The sequence below is a fragment of the Globicephala melas genome, chromosome 12 (genome assembly GCF_963455315.2).
Source record: "Globicephala melas chromosome 12, mGloMel1.2, whole genome shotgun sequence".
In the NCBI taxonomy this organism is placed as follows: domain Eukaryota; kingdom Metazoa; phylum Chordata; class Mammalia; order Artiodactyla; family Delphinidae; genus Globicephala; species Globicephala melas.
Genome location: NC_083325.1, coordinates 8,808,044 through 8,820,457, shown reverse-complemented (window position 1 = coordinate 8,820,457; position 12,414 = coordinate 8,808,044). Strand labels below are relative to the sequence as shown.

General features: G+C 43.8%; 1 protein-coding gene across 1 annotated transcript in view; it reads left to right on the top strand.

Moving 5' to 3' along the window:
• VWA3B (von Willebrand factor A domain containing 3B) overlaps positions 1 to 12,414 on the top strand; it is a 216,764-nt gene that overhangs the window by 181,804 nt on the left and 22,546 nt on the right. The window lies entirely within an intron of this gene.

The following is a 12,414-nucleotide window of genomic DNA, read 5'->3' as shown; positions in this document are numbered from 1 at the left end:
CATAATATTCCATGGTGTGTAAATGCCCTGATTTGTTTAACTCTTCACTGGATGTTGGGCATTTGAGGGTTTTTTCCAATTTTCTTCTCTTTCACATCATGTTTTATTGCTTCTATAGTGCATATAGTTGAACTATTTTGCTAGGATAAATTCTTAGGTGTGGGATTCTTGGACCAAAGGACGTGAACATTTGGGGGCTCTAAATACTTGCTGCCTGTGTAATATCCTCTTTCTGACTATAGTAGGGTGCGTGTAAACCTGGAACAGTTCATCCAGACTCTTACTGAGTTCTATATGATTTTAATATATTTACCATATGATAGTCTAAAAGATATATCCAAGGAACTGACCTTTGAGATTCATCTTTTTTGATTTCAGTCTTTGCTAAGTGATACCAGCTTTGCCTGGTTTTAAATTCTGTATTTGCTGTTCTAGGTTCTTGTGTTTTATTTGCTTATTTTTATTTAAATTTATTTTTCCCCTGCAAATGGCTTTTTTTCCTTCAGTGTAGAAAGCGATTTCTTTTGTGCAGAGTGCAAAAGTTTTATCATATCTTTATTTATATTTTTGTTTTTATTTATTTATTTATATATATGGGGGGGGGTGGTCGTTGTTATTCAAAGTGACCTCCTCAAAGAGTTGTTCAGTCTTTCCTCGGAAGGCACCATCTGATGACCCCAAACATGTGGCTGTATATTGGCCTTCCTCACATAGGTGCCCTGTAAACACCGAGAATCAAGAAGACTGAATTCAAATGAATTCAATCCCTCTCCCTGGAAATCTGCTCTTCTTTTCCTCACGCTTCTTCCTCTCTGTTCTTTCATTTATTCGTTGGAATATGTATGAGTTCCTATGAGGTACCAAGCCCTATTCTAGGCACTAGAGGTACCTCAACACATGGACCAGGTCCCACTCTTACTCTAGTTGAGGTGAACAGATAGGTTCTAAATGATGGACTTTCGCATGTTGAGCTCTGGTGACATTACTGCCTAACAGCAGAATTTGCAAGCATTATTCTTTTATCTATACTTTATATTAAATGTTAAAATGGGAAGTGTTGCTAATGAAGTGGAAAGAAGCCTCGTGTGTTTCAGAGCGTAGTGTAGTCTCCTGAATTTGTGGGAATCAAAAGCTCATTGTTCATGGGATGTGAATTAATTGCTCTATTTTTTTATTCCCTTGTCCACAGAGTGGGAATTAAAATAATTTCCACAGTTTCTTCATCCAGAAACATTTGTTCACTCCCGACCATGGATCAGATTCTGTCCTTGTCACAGGTGGTCTCAGCCTGCCACATTCTTCTTTCTTTCCTCGGGGCCTCCCAAGGTGATACTATACATTGGACACAAAATAGGGGTTTGTTAACAGCAGTGGAGACATGGATCCAGCCTAGTGGAGGAGACATACTGGCATAGAACGTAACCTATGTGAGAGCTGAGCTCTTGTCTGGCCTTACTTGTAGCTGTATCCATAGCTACATCCCCTGAGAATGATGCCTGGCACACAGTGGACATGCAGAAATATTTATCGAAGGAATGAAACCCAGATCCTCATAGCAGAGTATTATAAATATGACAACAGAGGCATAGCCATAGAACAACTGGAAGATGGGAAGAAGCGAACGATTCTGGCTGAGGCGTTGAGGAAGTCTTCATGGAGGGGATGATTGAATTTGGTCTGGAAGGATGTGTAGGAATTTGAGGGGGGGAGTGTGAGAAATGTTCTGAGTGAGAGAAACTGTTTGTGCAAAGGCAGGAAGGTGGAAAGAGCATGGCATGTTCACCAGAGGCGTGGCAGGAGACAAGACGGGAAAGGGAAGATGGCCCCAGAATACAGGGAACTTGGAAATCTTCCCTAGGATCAGGAACCAAGCCTGTAGGAAGTGGGTACCAGCGAGGGCTTTTCAGCAAGTGGAGGACATGAGCAGATTTGTGTCTTGGAAAGATTTTTTTGGCAGCAAGATGAGGCTCAGTGTAGGGGGGGAAGACCAAAACCAGGTGCAGCCTCCACTGAGAGGTGTTGAGTCCTTGAGTCAAGCCGGTACAGTGGGGAGGGAATGGGTGAAAGAGATACCAGTTGGTGGAAAGTGAATGTGTGGGGTGAGCCAGAGGGCAACGTTGAGGATACCCACAAACTTCCCGTCTTGGACAACTGGGAGACAGAGGCACGGTTAGCCACCACATCCGTGTCACCTCTGCTCCGCAGAGAGACAGCCCCTCTAAACACCCTGTCATTCTCTAACCCCTTCCCACATTTTTGTTTTCTTCACAGCACGTTTCACCACCTACCATCATGTACGTATTTGTTCATCATCTGTCTCCTCCGCTGGAATGAGGGTGGGACTTGGTCCGTTGTGTTCTGGGTATACCTAGTGTTGCTGCAGTATCGCATGGCACCTTGTAGGCACTCCCAGGCATTCGAATGAATACATGAATGAAAGAACAAGAGGAAGAGCTACCATGGGAGGCAGAGTGGATTTTCAGGGAAAGGTAACTCACTTTAGGTCCTCTTGATCCTTAGATGTCCATAGGGCATCCCGGCGAGAAAGACCGATAGGCAGCCATGTGTTTGGAGCTTAGGAGATAAGTCCATGTTACAGAGATAGATTTGGAGGTCATTTGAGGTGCTGAGAAAGGAAGAGGAGACTGTGGAAAGGGCCAAGACAGGAAAGCTAGAGGAGCAGAAGGCGCAGGGTAGGGAGCTATGATGTCAGAGCCTGAGGAGGAGAGATGGCAAGAGCCCTGGGTCTGGAGTCAGACAGACCTGAATGCAAGTCTCAGTACTTCCAGATGTGGACCTTCCTTAGGCACTCTAAGCCTAGATCCCTCATCCTTAAATTAGAAAAGTCATAGTAGCCACCTGCAAGATGGTTGTGAGACAACGCGCGTAATATGCTGAGTACAGCGTGCCACGCTAAATGCTCAACAGGAAATGCCCTCAACCCACCTTGCCCGTCATTGCTATTTCCGTTGTTAAACTATTACTGAGGAGTTTGGAAAGTCATACAGGATGATGTCTGAAAACCATTTGATTTTCAAGAGGGAGATCGTTAGTGATCTTAGCCAGAACAACTTCGGTGGCATTTTGGGAGTGGAAGCCAGTGTACAGAGGATGGAGAAGTAGAGAGCAGTGGAGAAAGTAAATACAGGAAGTTCACTTTTTGTTCAAGATCCTCCTAGAAAGCAAAGGAGAAAAAATGGAGGGAACTTGATGTGGGAGCCAGAGCGAGGAAGACATTGAGTTTGTGTGATGGTATTGATGGATCCACTGCTGCCCCCTTTCTTGGTCAGGGGCTAAGGCTGTCCTTGCACTGCCCTGTCCCTACATAGGGTGACCAAAGCCCCCACTGTCAGTTCAGGAAAGCACCCATGTGCCCAGGACAATAGTCCGTAGGTAATGAACAGGCGGGGAGGGGTCCATGGTTGGCAGCTCATCTACAGAGTTCTTTCCACTCTCAACATGGCCGTCTGCAATGGAAGATTTTCTGTATTATTTTCTTAAAACGGTACTTCTCCTTACCATGTGTGATGTATTGTGTGGTATTTTTATTCCATTTTTATCGTGCTCTGTTGAGTTGATTTCATGACCTGCTAACAAGTCTCATCCTTCAGCGTGAAAAATGGTTCGGACCAAAGCTCAAGATCGCCAGGCCTTTTGGGATCCTGCGGTGAAAATCCATCACAGATGCAAGGCATTTTCATTGACTCATATAAAAAAAGTCTCACTTTAAATGTTTTTAGCAGAGGCCAAAGATTTTGATCAATGACTGTAATTTGGAGAGGAAGAAACCTGTTTTTCATTAAGACCCCCTAAAGTTTATTGATAAGAAGTAACAAAAGGTGATCAAAGTTGGTCGGAATGGGATGCCCAATCAGAAATGCCCACGTGTGTTCCGAAGGGAGTGGCTACTGTTTGATCCACTCCAGAATATGTGATGGAGTCTGGAGGTCTGTGGCTCTCTGATTCTTTCCCCTACAGTACGCTGGCACCCACAGTAGCTGCCATGTTGGTTCCTGAGTTTGGGACAGCTTCCTGATTTTTCTGTTGGTGAGGATCAGAGGTGGGGAGAAGTGGCTATACATGCCAGTGTCTGGCTAGAATGCACCCTGCTTTTTCCACTCAGGCTTTCACTGGCAGTCCCTTGCTGGCCCCAGGATCAGACGTAGGGCAAGCATCATTATCCCACCTGCTCTGCCCAGCACCTTATACGGGACACATTCCATGATTAATTGTCCCTCCCTATTTCTGTAATCCACTAGTTTCGTGGCATCTCTGGAGATAGGTGCTTGGCTTACTGACTGCATAATGAAAGATCTTAACTCTGAAATTGTAAATTCCACTTGAAAGCTCCCTTCACGAGCACCCTTCTTGTTGCCGTGATTGCAGAGTCCGACGTCACTGGCCACTCCCGAGCCCTCGGAGCTGCAGTATGGTGGAAATCACCAAGGCCATCTGAGTTGTAATTAAACTTCCCAAGTTTTCGCTGGGAGCCTGGTCTAGGGCAGCTCCAGCTATGTTGTCCTGCAGCATTTTCTTAGTAAATAAGGATTGTTCTCCAGAACAATCAGAATCCCACAGAATCCAGACCCAGAAAGATCCAACGGGCTTTCTGCACCCAACCTTGGCTGCCTTGAAAAACTCGGAGGCAGAAAATCTTGTTAAATTCTAAGTAGCTCTAAACAACCCTAATAGAGGCCTCGGAAATGTACTTACACAGCTGGCTGCACGTGGTTTCTTTTCCAAGTTGAGACTGGCAAGGAATGTGGAGTCTCTAGCTTTGAAAAATGACTAATTGAGTGGTCCACTCCGTGGAAAACTGTCCAGGAGAGAGTGTTAGGAAAATGCACAGCAGGAGGGAGGATATGGGTGAGGCTGGGTGAGATGGGAATGGGAGAATGAAGGGACGAAAAGAGACCACTTGGATTTGAAAACATTATATTGGGTTGTGACTTTGACACTACACAGGAGAACATTAGTTGGGGAGACTTAGAGAGAAATTTCTTTGAGTTGTATATAAAATGAAGTCAGAATAAGTAGCATCATTTGTTATATCTGCTCCCAAATAATAATTGGACCAGTTGTCATTCTTGCATTGTAACCCATCCTTTTGCAGCTCTCATTATTCCCTCTTTAAGGGGAGAACGGAGGCATCACACCTTAACCCTTTATGACTAGCCAGGCTTTCTCATTCCACAAGTAAAACCTTTAGTCTCTTCTGCTGATACTTGGGTCTGGTAGGAGGACTGACTCCTTAGTGACAGTGACACAAAAGATCCCCTGGTGCAAGGGTGGGGAATTAGCAGGTGTGGGTTGTGCATCAGTGATGCCATCACACAAAGAATGACACGTGCACGTTCAGGCCAGTGCCTTGGTGATACATTAACATATGGAAACCAGACCCCTGATGGGTTCCTGAGAGATAATGGTAGGACATGTGGCCAGGGTGAGACTGAAATCCCAGAGAGAGTGAGGTGCCTGGATGGGATGGGCGAGGATGCCAAAGAGAAGATGCTGCCGTGCCGTGATCATGCCCCAGTTAGCTGGGGATTTAAGGAGAGGATCCTACTCAGGAAGACCAGCCACTGAAGGAAATTCACAGAAGGGAAGAAAAACTCCCACCAGCTCTAAATAGTATCCAGAAAGTTTTCTGTCTAGTATCCTGATGTTTAGGAGTGGGAAGGAGGGTATCAGCTCCAGGGACAAAAATCACTGCCAGATTGTCTTTTCATTCTAAAGCTGAGGACAGCCATCCTGGCTGGAGATTTCAGCTGGGTGGACCCTAGCACTCTTTTGCCACAAGGCTCATCTTTTTTCATTGGCGTAAGTTCTACCCTAAACAGGTTTGGGGAGGGTCATTGACCTCCCAGTCTGAAGGAGGAGAACTGAATGTGGAGGGCTTATCAGGAGGGTCCAGGCAGGAAACAGAATCCCATTCAGTCACTTCAAGTGAAGAAACATTAATGAAGGGACTATTTGCAGAGGCGGAGGCAGGTCTAAGGCAGCCAAAAGGGGATTTCACCCCAGCACTGGCAATAGCAGGAAGTTGTCACCACCCCCAGACTTGAAGGGTGGAGAGAAATAGTGCTACTGGAGCCTGTAAGAGCGAAGTCCACTAGCCAGAGTAGGGGGTATTCCTAGAGAGACAAAGGTCACGGAGGGAGCCCAGAGCCAATACCCCTGTCTTCCTCCCCCTGCTGCCCTCCGACCTCTCGCCTCCCATTGGCTCAGCCTATTGGAAAGTCAGCCAACAAGAGAAATTGGGTCATGTTGTCCTTGGGGGTCAGCCTCCTGGGGCATGGAGCAGGGCAGGGAATGGACTTGGGGGCAGGTGGATGGCCCAGAGTAACCAGCACAGAGATCTCTTGAAAAGTTTTCTTAAAGGCTCAGCATTTCTTTTTATGCCATCACCTCGTGTGAGGTATCTGTATACAACCACAGCAGACAGCTGGCGGTGGTCCACGCTGCAGGCAATGACACAGAAGCGGCTCCAGTGTATGGCTGTGGTGCATCTCTGGAGTAGCTGCCTGTAGATAACTACGTCAGTAACATCCGAATTGCAGGCCACAGCGCTGTAGTAATTTTCAGGTTTAAATACTTAAAACATTCCAAGTTTTTCTCTCTTTGATTCTTCCCTAAAAGAGCAACAAGGGAGTGTTCCCTGAGAAGATGTTACAAGTGTGCTCTTCAAGCTAGGGAGATCGTTCGATTCAGCATCTAATGCATATTTATTAGGTTCCTTTGCTCCTACCAAAAAAAAAAAAAAACCACCCAAAATAAGTTCAGCCTCCCACAAAAGCCCTTTGAGTTGCTATTGACTGAAATTTGACTGGAGATTTGACTGTCAGAGTGGTTAAGTCTTCTCCCTTGCTCAGTGCTGGGGACCTGTCTGGGGGCTGTCTGGTAGTTCAGGGCATCATCCTGTAATTGTTTCCTGTGCTTCCTAAGCAGCCCCTCACACAGCACAGGAACCACATCGGGAAGAGGGGAAGGCCAAGCAGCTCACCAGTCCTGATCTGCTCAGGAAGCAGCCCCCGGAGAGGGGAAGTGGAAACCCGCACAGAAGTTTTGGGGACACGTGTTGCTCACGCTGTGTTTCCTAAAGTTATGATGTTCCCTGAGGAGGAGGGGGAAACAGCTCCGAAAAAGCACGTCCCTATGCTGCTTTGGATTTTAAAGCACGGCTAAGCTCCTGAGGCTTCTGAAAGGGGACGATAATTCTCTCTGCACGTCCTCCTGGCCGCAGCTTCCGCCTTAAGCCTTGGGCTCACACACGGTGTCCTCAGGGTCCCCGGGAGCCCAGCGCCGACCTGCTGTGCTTGTGAGAGGTCTTGCAAGGAGTCTTAGCTTCCTCTTCAGACCGGAGGGGCTGAGGCAGGAAATTCCACCTAGAGCTTCACTTCTTTAGCCTTATGGTTTGACTCCTGTTAAAATGCAAATAGCCTATCCAAGTCCTTTCAATTCTTTACCATGGGTTGGTCACTCCGCTGCCTAGAGGGGCTGGGCAGGAGTTTGCCATCCCTGATTTATGTTTTCCTGTAAGGTCTTTTTCTCATTTTCTCTCCAGAACCCATTTCCAAAAGGGATGCAGACCCTGGATACTCTCATGGTGGAGAAACCCCTCTAAATCTAAATGAAGGGAGAGATAGTGAATGTCAGAAAATGCTCCAGGCTGGCTCTGTCCTCCTTACCAAGGTTTTAAAAAGAGTTGAATTATTCAGAGACAGTTTGCAAGTATTCTGGTCTTGTAATTAGGTATCCTAGCGAGAGGAAAGGTCAGAACATGCCTGACACTACGTGTATTATCTTGATTAGCACAGTCACAGACTTTACTTGGCTTTAAGGACAAAACATGGACAGACAAGCCATTGGAACTGCCGCTAGTATAGTTTGGGGATTGGGTCCAGCAGAGTTCAGTGATTTGAGGCAGGAAAAAATATAGTGGTTTTATGACAAGATTTTGAGCCGAAGACTAGTTCTAGTTACATCATGGAAGTGCACTGTGTACCTGATGTGAAAACATGTTGTTTGTTAAATGGAAAATTTGAAAGCATCAAACATTTAGAAACTTTACTCCACCAATGCAAACCTGAGAGCATGACCTTGAAACTAAGTAATGAAATGAAAGGAGGGTAGACCATGTTGGATCCTGATCTGCACCCTCTGATAATTGAATCTGGCAAAGAAGTGAATTGGATTCTCTGAATTTTGGAGACAAGGCAAAATCAATTATCCAGTGGACAGCATCCCTAACTGCCAGCATCATTGCCTATCTGACTTCCTCACTGAAACTGGCAGCAGTGACTCCCAGGCACTTGAACCTAGAGATGGGTCAGCTTATTTATCTAGTGGTAGCATTTCTTGTTCTCTCATTCTCCATCCCCTTGTCCTCCATAGATTTCTTTTTTTAAATTTATTTTTGTAAAGAATGTTATTTTATTTTATTTTTTATTTTATTTTATTTTTGGCCATACCGTGCAGCATGTGGGATCTTAGCTCCTGGACCAGGGATCGAACCCGCACCCCCGGCATTGGAAGTGCAGAGTCTTAACCACTGGACTGCCAGGGAAGTCCCCATAGATTTCATTTTAAAGCCCAGTAGCATGCTTGTCTTGTGCACGTGCATAGGTGACTGATGGCAGGAAAGGAACAGGGAAGCTAATGTCCTCTAGTATGGGCTGTAAGGGGTCTCTAAAGTCTTTGGCAAGACTCAAAAACAGCGGGATATCATCTTTCTGGAAAGGTGCTGTCAACTTTGTGGCTGAAGGGATGGTGTGTCTAGCTGCCCTGATCGATGTCCTTCCATCCTGGGAGACCAATGCTCTATTTCTGTGAATGAACCATTGTATTAATGCTGGCCCTGTTGATTTGTTTCACCACGGCTTCTCTGCTCTATCTGTGGTGTAGCTGAGTTGCCTCTGCAGGGATATGGAAGAATCACTGAGTGTACAGTGAACAGTTCCTTCCATAAAGCTACGTGCTGTGGAAACAGCCAGAAATGAATTCTTGCCAATAGTAGTAACTGTTGGAAACAAGAGCAGAGTGAATGTGAGTATGCAAAGCCCTTTAGTAGCTGTAATGATTCTTTCAGGTAAACTCACAGATGTGTGAATGACTCGAATGGCAGGTGATACTTTTCAGCGATTTAAAAAGGCAGTTTCTTAGGTGGCATTTTCAGTGTGTTAAAAATGAACACCGGCAGCCCTCTGTATCGCTTCCGTCCGTTGCTGCTGCCCTTGCAGGGAAGGTCCTCACAGAGTGAGTGGTTTTCCTATATCAGATGAATTGGGAAGTGAGTGACAACTATGGGGAAAAAAAAAAAAAAAAAAAGAGGTTCCCTGATGATTTCTGGCAACTGACTTCCCAGATTTGTACGTGTGAAACTGTAGAAAGCAGTCACATTCGTTAGCTTCTGGCTAGTGTATTGAGAGAATCAGTATTTGGAATCTAGAGATAAAAAGGGGCTATTTAAGTAAATTATGTGATTACACTCATTTAGAATTTTGAAAAGGAGTTTTAAATGTATCTAGGCATAGGTTCTAATAAATGTCTGGTCTGTTGATGAAACCTAAAGGGGAAAAATCGCTTTCTGGAATCGATGTGGACATCTTTTGTAGTAACAGGTTGTTACTGGTCTGGAGGTGATAAGACTGTCTGATGCCTCAGGGACCAACAGCACCTCCCTGGCTGATTGGTCTTTGATATGAACACTGATGGTGTGAAGTAAGGTGGCTTTGGAGGTTCACTTTATGTACAGGTGAGGTATTTATGCAACAGCTGATGTAATTTGGCTTATTCCAAATTCTCAAGATTCTAAATTGTATCAATAATGAGAATATACTGTACATGGAATCTTCCGTCGAGGAACTGACTGTAGGAAACTGGTGTGGGCATCTATTTGGAGTATTATGATGGAAAACACTGCTGTTCATGTCACAGTTCTGGCCATTACATTTCCCTTATATTGTAAAAACTACAAGCAAGGGTATCCTGCTTGTGTTCCTGTCCGTGTACACACATAGCCTGACAGTTTCCCCAGCACTGCAGAAAGGCTAGTAAGGCCTAGACTCTCCTGGACAGATATGAGAGGATGTTAGAGATCATTTATTTTATCCCCGTATTTTGCACATGTAGAAACTGAAGCCCAGAAATGTGAACAGACTGCCCAAAGTCACAGCCACCTGGACAGCGCTCAGTCCCACTTCTCCTGTCCCCTGGTCCAGTCTCCTCCCTTTGAGGCCATTTCAGATGGGCAGGAGGTCATTCTGATTGCCCACGGGAAGGAGTGCTTAGGTTTCTTCTCCGGGTGAAGCCCAGGAACAGGCAGATGACATTCATCAGCTACCAATGATGTTGGGCCATCCTCTTTGACGTATTGAGTACATCTGTAAAAATAGAAATTTCATGAGAATAGAGGGTCCCCAGCAAAATTCAACTAGATGGGAACATCATAAACAAAAGGGTGGTGTTCATCTTACATTTTTGTCTGTGACCACATAGGCTACAAGCAACACAGGTCTGAAGACTTGATCATATCCCACCATCCTGCAAGAGACTTTAAGCCCTTAGTTCATTATTTCTTCCCTGAGGACCTAGCTCTAACTTTTCAGCTCCCAGGAAATAAAGCATACTCCCACTTCTTTTAGTGAACCTGAAAAGTATCACCAAACAGATACAAATGATAGATGGCTGCAAAATGCTCAGTTATGTCAGTGCACCAGGGAAATGAGCTGCAGGTTTCAGGAGCCCAAACCATACTGAACATGAATCATGACCCAAGAGTAAGTGGTGTTCACACCACCTGAAGTTATTTAAATTTTTATTGTCAATTGCCTCATAAATTAGAGACTTGCTTAAGTGAAGACCAGCAGATGAACTCATAAAATATGCATCGAATACTTTATTGACGGTATAGCTATAGCAGTGCAAAAAAGATGGCATCAAAGTGCATGTGAAAACAGTTTATATTGGCTTTGTGTCATGGAGAAGAGGGTCACTTGATGGTCTGCAAAGATGAGAAGCTGGTGAATGATGTCACTGGGTGCTTTGATTGGGTTGGAGGACTAATTTCTTTGAGAAATCCAAAAATTAATAAGTTAAGGGTCAAGAAAGGAAAAAAATGAAAAAAATCTGGGTGGGAAAACCCCCATTTTCTACACTATAGCAATTTGAAGAAAAAGGCCTATTTTGTTTAGTTTTTGATTTAAGAGTAGATTCAGAAACTTCTATGTTCATTTGCTTCTTCAGCCCACTATCTGCAAAATACCTTGAGCAGTTACACAGAGGAAACAAGAAGTAGATGGCTGCCTATTTTAACCTTTTTGAAAAAGGCAGATGTATACAAATATAATTTTCACACGATAAAATTCGCCTATTTCAATTCAGTGATTTTTAGCAAAACTGACAGAGCTTCAACCACCACTACAATCCAGTTTCAGAACATTTCCATCACCCAGAAGAGATCCCTCATGCCTATTTGGAGTCAGTCTCCATTTACACCTCAAGCCCCAGGTAACCACTAATCAGTTTCTGTCTCTATAAGTTTGTGTTTTCTGTAAGTTTCGTATATAAATGGCTGAGTAACATTCCATTGCATTGATATACCACATTTTGTTTACCCATTTCCCCAGTCCACTGACGTTTGGATTATTTCCATCTTTCCATTACTGTGAATAATGCTGATATGAACACTCACATACAAGTGTTTGTGTGATAAAAATTTCTATTTCTCTTGGCTAGATGTCTAATAGTGGTATTTCCAGGGCATACAGTAAGTTTATGTTTAATTTTTAAAGAAACTGCCAAAAGCTTTTCCAAAGTGTCAAAAATCAGTTGACCATAAATGTAAGGATTTATTTCTGGACTCTGAATACTGTTCCATGGATCATATGACTATCCTTAATTCAGGACCACACTTTCTTGATTACTGAAGGTTTACAGTAAGTTTTGAAATTAAGAAGAGTAAGTCCGCCAGGTTTGTTCTTTTTCAAAATGATTTTGGCTCTTCTGGGTCATTTACATTTATGTGTAAATTTTAAGATCAGCATCTCAATTTTGGCCAAAAAAAAATTCCTGGGATTTTGTTTGATTTATGTAGGATCTATAGATCAGTTTGGTAAAAATGACTATCTTAACAATTTCAAGTTTTCTCATCCATGAACATGATATTCAGCTTCTTAGATCTGTCATTTCTCTCAGCAGGGTTTTGTAGTTTTCAGTGTATGAGCTTTTCATATATTTTTGATAAATTTATTCCTTAGTCTGTTCTTTTTGATTCTATAAATGGAATTCTTTTCTTAATTTTATTTTCAGACTGTTCATTATTAGTACATAGAAATACAATTTTTTCTTTTTTGTATATTTAACTTGCATCATGACATCTTGCAAAACTTGTTGACTCTAGTAGTGTTTATGTGC